Raw genomic sequence first — 5,028 nt, 5'->3', positions numbered from 1 at the left:
AAGATGACGCAACATGTCAGGAAGGAACGAAGCCACATCTCCGTTAATGACAATTAACCTATCGGCCCCCTTCAATCCCAATAAAATTGAATGTTTGGTGGTCATACAATAGGAATAATAATGAAAATATGGATGACGGGTGTTGGTCATAGAGCATCAAACACGTCTACAAAGCGTTGAAACGTTGTTTTTTTCTATTTCCAAACCCCTTGTATTCAACGGATTCGAAATGATAAACAATAAATATTGTCATCTATGGTGTATCGCAACAAACATCCTCCAGAGGGCGCAACCAGTGAATTTAATGGAAACCTTCGTTACACACTACCGACACATACTTAACTTTAGTAGATAGAAGCGTTCCGTAGCTGAGTTTTGTCTTTCTGTTACAGATATTTGGAAAATTTGAAGAAATTCAAACATTTTTCTGCAGAAAAAAGCCGCTCTTCACTGACTTGTTGTACTATATCTGATATTTTTTTGGGGTTCCACCTTCTGCTTCAATAAGTTTATTGAGGTTCAAATGGACACCAATATATCTTGGAATAATCACGTCGCTGGAATGAAAGAAATTGCACGCATCATTCGATACCTAACAAAGCATACCAGAACTTATAGTCACCGTAAGATCTCCTTTGGTATCTTCTAAACATTTCAGTTTTGAGTGAATGAATCATGTCAAATGCGACGATCCGACTATTATTAACGAAAATATGGTTCAGTACCCTTTTCGTTGCCTCTTTTGTTTTTTTCTTTGATATGCTGCACGTGACGATGCGACTTTTATTAACAAAGAAGCAGGTTAGTGCACTTCTGACATGTTGCGCCATCTTTGTTTTTTCTCTGTCGATGAATTCTGCATTCGTTTCCATTTCATTTAATGTGCTGTACGTTGAGAACAAATCATTATTAACGAAAATACGGCTCATTGCCCTTCTGATATGTTACGTTGTCTTTGTTTTTTTTTCTGTCGATGAATTCTGCATTTTTTTTCTTTTTCAGTCAATGTACTGCACGTTGAGATTCAATTGTCATTAACGGAGATGTGGCTTCGTTCCTTCCTGACATGTTGCGTCATCTTTGTTTTTTCTTTGTCGATAACATTTTGCATTCGTTTCTCTTTCATTTGATGTGCTGCACGTTAAGATCCAAATATCATGAGTGAAATTGTGACTTAATGTCTTTCTGACATGTTGCGCCATCTTTGTATTCTCTCGTCAATGAATTCTGGATTTTTTGTCCTTTCATTTGACGTGCTGTAAGCGAAGATTTGATTATTATCAGTGAATATACAACTTAGTGCCCTTCTGACAGTTGCTCCATTTTTTTTCTAATAACTCATTCATTTCCACAAATCCTCACACATTTTCTACCACGCCACCACCTCCTACGCTGACTACGTTACTTTCAAAGTTTTAATATTTTATCATTATTATTATTATTTATCGACCCACATTCCCCAGTTCAATATCATCTAACACAATTATTAGACCGATATTTGATTCCTCCATTCTGATTGGCTGACCGACACCACTCTGTAACACAAGTTGAGTTTTAATGTTTTATCACTATTATTATTATTATTCGACCCACATTCTTCAGTTCAATTTCATCTAAAACAATCATTCTACTGATATTTGATTTCTCCAGTCTGATTGGCTTACGACACCACTCTGTACCAGAAGTTAGGCTGATTGTTCCTCATGGTTCGGTTCAGGAGTCTGAAAATTCGCAAAACGAACCTTCATACGACAAAGCGTCGACTTTATTCACCTCCTGATGATGCTTACTTGGTAAGCGAAACGCGTTAAGTGTTAAATGACTGTCATATTGAAATAGGAAAAAAAAACGACAATAACGACGAAACGATAACGAATAAATGCACGTAAACTGTTCGAAAACGCACGCAAAACCGTCGCACGCAAAACTGTTGAATACTTCACTTTCCCCAATTTCGACCGTTAACTCTACAGTACGACTCAGCATTATTTCTGCCAAAATTCGATAGAGAAGGGTTATGGGGGGTTCCAAACGACATATTTCAAATATTGATTCACTCTGTATGTATGCGCTTATATTTCGTAGAATTTTCAATACGATTTTCACCACACTATGGCAAAATTTCCAACATGTGTGGGCTATTATTTCTGCAAACTGAAACTCACTTTTCAAATGTAACTGAAAAAATGAATCGCAAACGTGTTATGATTTCGATATATTTTGAGGTAATAATATTCAATATCGAACGAATAGTCATAAAGAAAATTATTTGCATTGTATTCCGAAAGCTTTGGACACCGAATGAATTTCTTAATACCTGTTGATGATCTTGACCTTCCCTAATATTTATAAACATTCATATTATGCTGAAGTTGTAACTTTGCCCCGGTCACCGTACTACGACAAAATGCTTGATGTGCATTCATGCAACTGTATTTGAAGATAGTTTTATATTCCTATATATATTATAATCGTATCAATTTTGATGACTATGAACTTGGAATAACGAAAGATGGAATTGTGAATACTGTGTGTTTTTGTTTCAGAATATCGAAGTTGAGGTTAAAATATATTTCAATTCATGTATTCACTTGAATGGATTTGAATTATTTATTTTATGACGATTTTTCATATTTGTCTGTATCGTTACTTTGTTATGTTTATATGTACAAGAACTCAGAACTCCGAACAATTGAAACTCAGGTTATCTACATATAATAGACTCGTCCGGTGGTATCTATATCAAAGGATGCTATTTTGAATGGGAATTTCGAAAAAACTACAATACGAAATGAATTTCCAAATATCACACTTGAAATTAAATGACAAATGTCAATCATCTATAATAATGTCCTGAATAAAATTCAAGATATAAAATGCCACTTTTTGTTATATCGACCCAACGAATCAGAATTTAAAATGACAGACAAACTTATTTCCTTTATTTCTAAAATGTCCTGTTTTTGTCAACTTAGTATCTTTCAATATGATGTTTCTTCATCTCTATAAAATCTGGTATATAATTTTTTGTTATTGCATATTTTTGACAACTTTCCCTGTATAAGATAAGTTTTCATTTTCAAAAAAAGATGTGTGTGATATGTATTTTATTTATTTTGGTAGTATATTATAAAGCCATTTATATAAAATATCAACGTTATTGAGACTGCAGCTGAACAAATTTCCTTTGAAATGACCCATACAGAACGGCGTGTTTTTCTTGAATTTTGGAACACACCACGATGAATCTTCAAAGTCTTCCAAATTCATTACGGTTGTGTACCTATATATTGAATAGACGCAGTTTGTCCAACAAATCACTGAATATCGACAAATTCTAGCCTCATAATGTGCAACTATAGACTGAAAAAAATGGAAACTGCTGAGATTTGAATCTCGTTCTGGAAAGGTTGCTATGACGGTTTTGAATGTTGTTGTTGAGATGACTCTGACTGATACTGCACACGTTGATGTATTATTCTGAAATAAATTCGATTTTTCAATAAAAAAATACACTGAAATAAATTCGATTTTTCAATAAAAACATACACTAAAAAAAATTTTTTTGCCAACAGAGAGGGTAATGTCTTTCATGAAGTAACTGCTACACTTATAATGAAAATAAAAAATCAAGTGTCATCCAAAATAAAGAATTTAAAACACATATTCTGCACGTACTAAGTAAAGGAAAAATATTGTATGAAAACACTACTTTATGCGGATCATATCTGTCAGTGAGAATTTTTGACCCGAATGAAAAATATTGTATACACCCAAAAACTCTTTGCCTATAAAACAAAGAAAAAATTGGAAACAGTACTAACCTTAATTTTGTACAATCTCAAATGAAACGACAAGATTCGGTTTCCCAATGTCCATTAACCCTTTGAACACAATAGCGTATTTTCCTGATGAAAATTCTTCTAAATGAGGACGATACGCCTCCGTCACTCGGTGGGGCAGAAATGATACTTTATCTCCCAAATCTAACAAGACCGCCTCACCAAATTTTCCTTTCACGATTTTGGCAGTGAATATCCTCTGCGGCATCTCCACAGGCAAATCTGCTACTTTGATACTTGGTTTTCTCTTCACGATCGAACTTGCATTCAACTTTTGTAAATCCATCTGTGAAAAATAAAAAATGAAAGCTTTATGTTTTGATTCACAATATATGCGAATACTATCTCAAACAAACCACGACATGTAAAACATTTGACTGAAATCATCCAACATATATATATCGAGAAAAATTTTGGAAATCAAATGATTCAACAATTCTCAACAACTTTCAATTCAATTACATTTGAATAAATTCATCTGAGGAAAAGTCAAACTTAAAACACTTACTTTCAAATAGAAATCGGTGCACTTGTCACTGGTATCACTTTCAACGGATGCAACTAACTCATTTCGCCATGCATGACGTATTTATAGTAAAATAAGTGATGACATATTTTAAAATGAAACAAAGAGCCTTTGTTTCGTCGCTTTGAGAACTGCGTATCTCCGGATGTAGATTCGACATTGACAGTGATCAATGTCACTTTGGGTTTGAATATAAAAATTAGTGATGACATATTCTGAAATGAAACAAAAGAAAATCAAAGAGTCTTTGTTAGATGCATATTCAGCGTTAACATTGATCCATGTCACCTTGGATTTGAATAGCGCAACAAACACATGAATTCTGCTTTTTTTTCCCCATTTTATTTGAAGTACTACATGTGATGATGCGACTATTATTAGTGAAGATACAACTTTGTGCCCTCTTGGCATCGTCTCCGTTTTTTTTCTCTGTTGATGAATTCTACATTCGTTTCCCTTTCATTTGATTTGCTGCACGTTGAGATTCAGTTATCATTAATGAAGATGTGGGTTAGTGCCCTTCTGAGATGTTGCACCATATTTGTTTTTTCGTTGTCGATGAATTCTGCAATTTTTCTTCTTTCATTTGACATGATGTACGTAACGATACAAAGTTTTTTCAATGATTCTCTTTGCAATTCTTTCTATGCTGTTTCACAT

At 33.9% G+C, this 5,028-nt stretch overlaps 1 long non-coding RNA gene across 1 annotated transcript; it reads right to left on the bottom strand.

The window, feature by feature from the left end:
* Positions 1 to 3,092: 3,092 nt before the first annotated feature.
* LOC141487127 (uncharacterized) lies at positions 3,093 to 4,788 on the bottom strand. Its single transcript, XR_012468215.1, has 2 exons — positions 3,825 to 4,788; positions 3,093 to 3,480 (listed from the first exon to the last, which is right to left on the bottom strand). It is a non-coding gene; the product is annotated as an uncharacterized lncRNA (long non-coding RNA).
* Between the last annotated feature and the right edge of the window lie 240 nt (positions 4,789 to 5,028).

The sequence above is a fragment of the Leptinotarsa decemlineata genome, unplaced genomic scaffold (assembly GCF_025532065.1).
Source record: "Leptinotarsa decemlineata unplaced genomic scaffold, Ldec_3_MD MMD2_tig00078363_RagTag_RagTag, whole genome shotgun sequence".
NCBI lineage: Eukaryota > Metazoa > Arthropoda > Insecta > Coleoptera > Chrysomelidae > Leptinotarsa > Leptinotarsa decemlineata.
The sequence above is the reverse complement of the archived record's forward strand: the minus strand, read 5'-3'. Positions and strand labels throughout refer to the sequence as shown.